Source organism: Ctenocephalides felis, unplaced genomic scaffold, assembly GCF_003426905.1.
Source record: "Ctenocephalides felis isolate EL2017-DRISC unplaced genomic scaffold, ASM342690v1 CF-g0.4_SCAFFOLD_01604, whole genome shotgun sequence".
Classification (NCBI taxonomy): Eukaryota; Metazoa; Arthropoda; class Insecta; order Siphonaptera; family Pulicidae; genus Ctenocephalides; species Ctenocephalides felis.
Genome location: NW_020537758.1, coordinates 18629756 through 18639538, shown reverse-complemented (window position 1 = coordinate 18639538; position 9783 = coordinate 18629756).

Genomic DNA, 9783 nt, shown 5'->3' with positions numbered 1-9783 from the left:
CGAAAAAAAAACACCAAGGATATGACATAAAATATGTCACATACTATAAAGTCATCATTTAGTTCCAAATAAATTTCGATATGCATTGAATGCCTGCCATCTAAATATTTATTTAAGTAGCCTATACATTTATTTTAGAAATGTTTAGTACTATATGACATATATAATGGAATTTTAATATTTGATCAATTTGATTAATTTCTCATGAATATATATTAGAAAAAATGATCACGAGCGGTTCTGAAAGTTGCAAGATAATTCTTTGGAAAAATATTCAACATACTATTCAAAATGCTTAAATATAAAATTTGTAATGTAATTATTATATAAAATAATTGATATTGATTTTGTTAAATGTAGCCCTAAATTTTTTTCTTAAATTTTTCTGTGGAATTTGAATAGTATTTAATTAAACTGGATTCTCTCCCAATATCCTCTACGTAGAGAGAATGCAATAAATAAATTATCATTTATACTAATGCATATTACAAATCCTTCTTTAAACCTCTCCACTCGCGAATTGCGAAATTTATATGCATTTTGCCACCGCAACTGCGGCATTCGAGTGGAAAGGGTTAAAATACGTTTTGTCGAAACATTTGGCAGATGACAGACAATCAACAAAACCATTAAGAGTATTCAAATTTATACCAACTCCAAATGCATAATACCTACTGTAATTTTCTATTTGCATGTTATTAATATTTATACCCAATTCAAAAATGCATTTTTTGCATGATTACCTACAATCGTTTATTTTATACTTGATAAAAGCAAGCATTCATAATTGTTGCACCATTCATAATTTTAGAATGCATCTGCTTTTATATTAAATACATTTCATTAATTCATTACGACATTGCGATTTTATGTTACTCATCAAGAATTTATGTTAAGTATTCTAATAAATTGAAATATTTATGTATTATATTATGATGCTCATTTATTTTCTGTCTGTTTACGTTAGAATGCTTTTAGTCTTTACATAACTTGTTGACATTTTTTGCTTGTAGTGTGAAAATGCTATTTTGAGCTGCCGTTGTATTAAATAGACATTAAGTCCATGCATCAGAGAATATAAAAAAATCTACTTGAGATAAAAAAATATAGAGCCAGGTTGATATCAAGCAGTAGTGATATCAGATTTCCACTTGAGATTATTGATATAAAATGTAATGTTAAGGGAAAATAGCCTTGCTGGGAATTGCTGCAAAAATACTGATAATAACACAAATTTAAAGTAGCTTTTCATTAGACATCAAATTAATAATTTAAGTACTAATTGCTTTATAAAAATAGACAGATTGTAATTTACCTATAAATAAAAAATAGCAAAGGATATTACCTAAATTATTCGAAGATTTTATCTGCATTAAATAATATAGTAATGAAGTTTATCAAAACTAGAGCTATACCATTTTTTTCAAAAATTATTAAGAAAAAGCGACTTTATTCAATATTTTAAATGAGGAAACATAAATTGTAAAATATTATTTTTTTTTTTTGATTTTACCACTTTATATCATGATATTTATATTTTTTCCGAGCTGTAGGAAGGACAAAAATTTAATAGAACATTATAATATTAAATGTATATATTTTATTTTTGTGTGTTAATCTATTCTTTTGGTTTCAATCTTTTCTATATTTGGATTTATAATGATACTTATTTTCTCTATATCTAAAGAAGTATCAGCCAGAATTACTGTACAAATGCAATTGGACTTTTTCCAATACAATCTTTGATAAATCCGATTTAGAACATATGATATATATATATATATATATATATATATATATATATATATATATCATAGATTTAGAAAGAAAGTTAATCAACCATTAATCAGTATTTTGAGCTTAGATTTTATTAGTGGAATATTTGGCAATTGACAATTTTATTGCAAAAGTTAATCAACTATCAAGTAGATATACATGAATGTTTCAGCACAAAATCTGTATTTCAAGCATAGATTTCATTAGTAAAAATGTTACACTAATTTTAATTATTGTATACTATCCAGTGTATTATTACAATATAAAATTTATCTTTTAGCCGTAAAGGATAAAATGGATAATAAAACATAATAAAAATTACGATAAAATTTTTACTTGGCTAATTTTTCTCTGATGAAACGTGCATAAAAATGCTAAAATATTAAATAAACAGAAAAAGATTTATGCAGAGTTTACGAATTTTCAAAGAACCTTACTAGTAGTCTAAATACAATTTAGTATGTCATACACAACTTACATCATGCAAATAAACGATAAAGCAATTTATAAAAATTGCACAAATTTTAAGCCACTATTTCTGAGATAATATATGCAATGAAGTTGCATCAAATAAGCAAAACAAAAAATTAAATGAAAAATATAAATATTTATATTCCATATACATTTTTCAGTACTCTTACGCTTTTTATTTCATCCCCCATTCGTCAGCGGTTCCATTGCATAGAATGGCATAATAAAAGTCAAGTGGAAATTTTCATTCCCCGAATTTTCCGCTGATGAAAAATGTGAACAAAACTCTTGTATGTTGATAATAAACGATGAAGATATTTCTGGAAAGCAGACGCCATTTCTGTTTGTTTGACTAATGAGTCGTGTGCACAGCTTACCTCACCTGTGTAACGTTGTAACTCTGTAACAAACGGAGAGGCCCACGAGGATACACCTCATTTCTAATTCGCTAATTACGTACTGCGATGTAAAAAGATGGCACAAGTTAATTTGTGCACGGAACAATGTCATATGTTGATTTTAGAATTGTCTCTTTGCGAATAAAATATTAGGCTCTGCGATGAAGCAGAAATTCCTACTGTTCTGTATGCCCTTTGACAATTCCAACCGCGGTTTTGATCAAGGTTCAAAAAATTCTGCAATGCAAAGCCACAATAGATGAAAGCAGTCGGTTTGATAGAATAGAGTATGAACTAGTGATAAAAGTAAAGGGTATGTTGGTATTTCGATTTCTATTCATATGCAATAAACAGGGGTATTGTTTTTGATGACACGATTTTAGTTGGAATAACTCCCGTATATTGTACCGTTGCATTTACATATATATGAACAATAAATAATAGAGAAATGAACAAAACAAGCTGAAATTCGACATAAAAATAAAAGATAAAAATTGTTCTAAAAATCAACTATGAACCTCTAAAATACATGCTGCATGTGTACATTAGAATTCACTTTGACATTCTAATTCCTAATGCTATATTATATTAATGCATTTTTTAAAAAAAATATGTGCAATGCTGATGAAAAAAACAATGAAAACATCTAGACAATAAATCAAGATAGCAAAAATATATATTATAAATAAAATATTTTATAAAAGGCCTCTTAAATTCAATTAATGCACATTTTTGCATATTAGCAATAATTTTGGCAGTAAGGTAAAGGTTCAGAATTGGAGTGAAAGATGCATTTGGAACAAAATATATCTCCATTTATTGGATGTTCAGTACTTCAAATTATTGTTAGTTTTTTTGCGCCTTTTTTGGCCAAATTCCTTATGGAGCGAATAGGCTCCAATATAGACTAAGTGTGCTATAACATTTTATACGAAAATAATAAAAAAATGTCTTGAAGTTATTGATGTTTCAAATTATTAAATTTATTGAATTTAATAAATTTAATTATGATTGGTTAAATATCGTTTTTTAAATTAATTATCAAAACCAAATTAAAGCAAAATATTAATGAAAGCGTTTCAAATCACAATCGTGAAATTAAAAATGAGAAATATTTATGGTAAAGCTCTCCATAAAATTATTGTACATAGAATTTTTACAAATGATGATGCTTTCTTTGTCATCTCTGTAAATTTATATTTATCTACTATTTATTTTGAATTTTAATGCTTTTATTTATTACTTTGATTAAAATGTAAACTTTTATATTCTATTTAAATAAAAATCAAACTTATCATAAAAGTTAAGCTCGAGGAAAAGTTTTTGTAAACAGAAACTTGATATTTGTGAAGAAATATTTGTATAAATGTGTACATATATGTATATAAGCTATATAGCAAAATCATTTTTCCAACTTTTGGCTTGATATTTTCCAACCATTTTCTAAATAATTCTTGCTATTAAAAGCTAAAACATATTGCTACTGTTCAAGGTTTTTAATTTTAAACCGAATAAAATCATTTTTAAAGCTCTTACCCTAACAAAATAAAGTATATGAGTATTTCTATTACTACTTAACAAAGATTCTATCTGTAAATTTTCTAAAAATATATCTTCCAATTTACTTTTGACTAAAAATCGTCTAACAAATCACGTTCATCAAAATTATTATTCGATTTATTTACGATGTCATAACTTTTATGGAACTAATAAAATAATTTTATATACTTTTGCGGTTTACAGAAAAAGTAACAAATAGTTTTTATGAGATTCTAACATATACAAATCGATAGCAAACTTCGAGGTAATAATAGCATGCAAATAATAAGAAAAAAATATAATAAAATTAGTAATAGATCAATAAGTTGGAGAAATGAAGACAATGGCAAATACATAATTTGGTGAAGAAATTAATATGAATGAAAATTAATTGAAGACCTGGATGACTCCTGATTTGGATAAGAAATGACATGAATAGTGACTTGGCTATATGAAGTCTTGGATTGGTGAAAACATTACTCGATGAAGGCAGGGGTAGGTAAAAGTTTGACTAAATAAAGTCATAGATGTGAATAAAATAAATTGTGGTAGAACTGAAGCAATGAATTCATTAAGTCATCAATAACTGAAATCTTACATAACTGATGCCCTATATAAACGTAAGACCTAAAGACGTAAATAATTGAAAATTTGGATAAGAAAATTATGGACAAATAGATGAACAAAGTCTTAGATAAGCAAATGCATGGGTGAGCAAAGATATGTGTGAGTAAAGACATGAACAAGCAAAGACATGGGTGAGTAAAGACATGGATGAGCAAAGACATGGATGAGCAAAGACATGGATGAACAAAGTCATGGATGATCAAAGTCATGGATGATTAAAGTCATGGGTAAGTAAAGTCATGGATGAGCAAAGTCATGGATGAGCAAAGATATGGAAGAGCTGCGACATTGCTGAGCAAACACATGAATGAGCAAAGACTTGGATGAGCAAAGTTTTCGATAAGCAAAGACATTACCAAGCAAAGTCATGGATGAGCAAAGGCATGGATGAGCAAAGATATGGGTGAGTAAAGACATGAACAAGCAAAGACATGGATGAGTAAAGACATGGATGAGCAAGGACATGGAAAAGTAAAGCAAAAATATAGAAAACCAAACCACAAACATAGAGAAGCAAAGCAAAAACATAAAGAAGCAAAGCAAAAACATAGAAAAGCAAAGCAAAAGATTGATGAACAAAGCAAAAACATGGATAAGTAAAGCAAAGATATGAATAAGTAAAAACTTCGATAACTAAAAGTAAGAACATGGATATGTGAAGCATCGGTATGCCAGGACATAGATAATCAACGACATCTGCAATAAAAAAAATGGATGAGCAAAAACTTGGATAAGCAAAGACATCGAAAAACAAGGAAATTGAGTTGAAAGAAGAAGCAAATGATAAAACACCTCTACCTAATTTAATCTTGAATGTCCTTCGAAATTAAAAAATCAATTCAAACGATTCCGAAAGATGCTGCAAAATGTCTGTTATAAAAATATATTATTCTGCCAAAGCATTATCTTCCATCTCCACGTGTTGTTTCTATATATTTGTACACATCGAAAATGATCAGAAAATCTAATTCCAATGTAAATTAGGTCGAGTGATCGAGTGTCAAAATTTTGACTTCGGGCGATAATACAATATTATATCGAATATCGGAATGACGTCATAGGAGTCGTTCAAGCATTGCTGGAATCGTATTGACTTTATGTCACAAACGTCTCTTGAGCTGAGACGGCCTCACACCTTTTAGTTGACATATCAGCTAAAATACGGAGCCGATGCACGAAAATCAAAATTATCGAGAGATTTGCAAAGTTTTGATCCTCACATTAGTAGAGGATTTGGTTATTGAGATGAGAAATTACTAATCAGAGTTTATTGCCATGGGATCAGATTAAGACTGGAGCTAAATTTGAGGTCAATATTATTCAAGCATTGCAAATTGCTTTATATTCCCAAGATTTATGCCATCTAGAATATTTGTGTGTTTCAAGTTAGTACTCAATCCTTGTATTATCATTATATCATTGTAACAATAAACATACCCAATTTTTAATTTTTTCCTTTAATCAAACTACAACTGCTTGAACAAGCATTCGGTAGTTGTTGTGACTAAGGTATTAAATCAGATTTTAAAATACTACCCATTGGTAGTATTTCAATTTTGTATAATAAATATAAATATGTGGTAATAATTACAAGCGAAATAATAAATATAAATATGTGAGAATAATTACGAGCACTATACTAAATATATAACTATACTAAATCTAATGGATCTAATCTTCTTAGTCTTCTGATAGTGTTATCAGTTCAGAGTTCATTCGAATGGTTCTCCAATCTTGACTTGTATTTTAATTTTAAAATTAATACAACAAATCTGTTGTCTTTTAATTTCTAGATCACAAAATCACAATAGAGCAATAAGTACTGATTACATTCCCAACATATGTCTTGAAAAATTAGTCGTCATTTAATTATTGTGTTTATTGCTTTTTTAACTTCCTGTAGGTTAAGTTATAGAAATCGCAAAATATCAAAATTTTGATTTATCTTTACGTTTCAGAGGTTTCTGAACATTTTGGCATACATTAGAAAAATGAATGTATGTGTGTGTGTGCGGATACAAATTTTCGTCGACAATTTCGGGAACACGAATTCCAATTTGAATTATTTAAAAAACATTTCATTTGTATTGATAAGGAAACGTGCTGATTTTTTTCAGAATTCTAAAAAAATTATTCTTTATAAAAAATAATAATAAATTTTGGTACGGAAAGTTCCAGTAATTTGCCTTAAGGCACAATACCATGCACCACTAGTTTTGTTTAATTTTACATAGAAAACTAAACAATAAGTATATTCAGGTACTTTTACAGAGAATAATGCATTTTTCAATAATTCTTTTTTTTATATTTAAGGTGCAAAAAGCAAAATTAACAACAAAAGTGATTTTAAGTTAAGCAGATTGCGCCATGTTTTAGAGAACTTTCATGATTTTCTCCATATTTTTTCAAAACTTTTGTTACTCATGGAAGTCGAAAATCGTTAAAAATTTCATACATTTTGAAATTATTAACAATTAGTATTATATCTCTATTTGATCTGGTGCACCAGATCTTGGTATCATACAGCAAATCAGATTTAATCAAAAAGAATCATATTTAAAAATAATTGTTAATAAAATTGAGTTATTTATTTCTTTTTTTTAAATTTACATTTTATTAAAATAAAAGCTATGAAAATAGTCAAGTACCACAATTTATAATCAATTATTTTAATTTAAAACACATGTTAAAACACATAAAATATTGCAACAATCCGTTTTTATAGTGTCGAGTGTACATCAAATTTTTTATTAACCCATTTTAATATTTTTAACTCTATTGCATAATTTTATTACACAGCACAGGTACAAATTATTTCCTGTTAATGTTTCGTTTGACGACAATGCTATAAATTTATTATTGAATTGTAAAATCACTTATTACTGACACGAGCGATTATTTAGTTACGACCATATTCTAAAAGTTATAGTATGGCATTCATTATTGTTCAGTTATGGCAACATAAAATTGGTTATGGTTTAGTTAGTAGTTCTAGAATTTAGCTAGCAATAAAAGTTTTATGGCAATTTTCATGTAAATCTCTATTTAATTCGGTTTCTCCAAAATAACTAATCGTATCATTTTTAGATGGAGGCAATAATCGCCAAATAAAATCACGTCGAGAATTTGAACTTTATTGTTGCATATTTTTAAATTAAATATAAAGTTATATTTATATATTCAATAGGTATTTTAGATTTCTAAAATTTTTTTTCATTGTTTTTTTATTAATATTTATCTTATGTAGGTCATCTTAAGTTAGAACATATATTAGTAAAGTACGTAGTTTATCCTCGTTGATCCAAATTACCTGCTAAACTTATATTATGCAAATTTATGGGACAGATAATGCTGCAGAATATATATTAAGTTCTGAAATTGTTAGCGATTGTTTGTTGGTATAAACTTGATAATGATAAACACGTAAATTCAATCAGGGAACTATGTCCTTTCAGAATAATAAATGATTTATACTCGTGTTTCAGAATTAACTTTCTAACATCGATTTAATAGTTATTGAAATAGGTTTTAAAACACTTGATGTAGAAACGAAACAAATTTTGAGATTTATCACTTTTACTATATTTGGTTATAGTAATCACCAAAATATTAAAAATGAATTTGTTTGTATCTTCAGATTACATTTTTTTTGAATATTTAGGAATACCTTATAAAAGTTTTACGTGTGCGTATGTATGTATGTGCTGATACAATTTTTCATTTTATCATTTACTCTTTTGTATCAGCTCTTCCTCTATCTATGATGTGATCCAAATATGCGAATAGATTAGATTATAAAAATAAAACACTCCTTAGTCAACAGTCACGTAAAATGTTCGTAATCATAAGAGATGAAGTTGACATTATACGAATAACCTGTTTACTTTTCAAAATATCTTATATTTTTCTTCAAAGCTCACGTAGATATCTGGTAAAGAATTCATATCCAGAGAGTGAACAAGACTGGATGAAAAATTCAGTGACATTCAGTCGTACTTGTGGAAATAGATATCAAAATTATTTTAATCATTTGTATACATATATAATTTTTTATGCTAATTGTTTTTTAGACAATTGACCATTTAATTAATATCTCACGAATTTTATTTGAAGTAGATCAAATTCAAAATTCAAACAGTATCATACTTAAAATTTATATAATTTATGTAAGAGATATATTATTGAATTGAGCAGAAAATTTAAATCTCGTACTATAATACAATAAGTCAAAAAATCTGAACAATCCTAATGGTTTTATTTCCAAATGTTTCAAAAGAGCTTTTAGTTCCAAATGTTATAAGGAGCTTTATTTCATTTTATATTGTTTCATATTACCTCCGGGTATATTTCAAATAAATAGTCGTATCAATATGAATTAATTATTAAAAAGCTCTGGAAAATATTGCTTTAAATCGATTTCATAAGATGTTTACCTCTGTTATTCTGAGAAATCACAATTGGATTTATACGTTTTAGAGTGCCAGAGGAACATCATAAATAAACAAATATTTTCTAGGAAAAATTGGAATTTATTTTGCACTTGAACCAACGTTTGTAAGAAAACGTATTGTATGATTTTGATTTTTATTCAAATTTATTTGTTTCTTAGTATATAGTCAAAAAAGCTCACAATTTGTGAATAAACTTTAATTCTTGATATAGTATGAAATGTGAGAATCAATATTTAATCCTTCCTTAGTATAAAAATGTTAATTAACATAAATAGGAAATTGTATAGGAAATACGTTGGAACGTTGCTAGCCAACTATTATTTTCTGGATGAGTTTGTTTCATAATGAATATCATTTTAAAACAATTTTAAAATCAATTATCGTACATAATTTATATCATGTTTTTTGAATATGTTAAAAAACTGTGCATCTAGGTAATCTTTTCTTGTCGGATTAATTCAATATACTATTTTAATTGACGCATCCATTAATTTAGCTGCAAGATATTAGGTAAATCATTT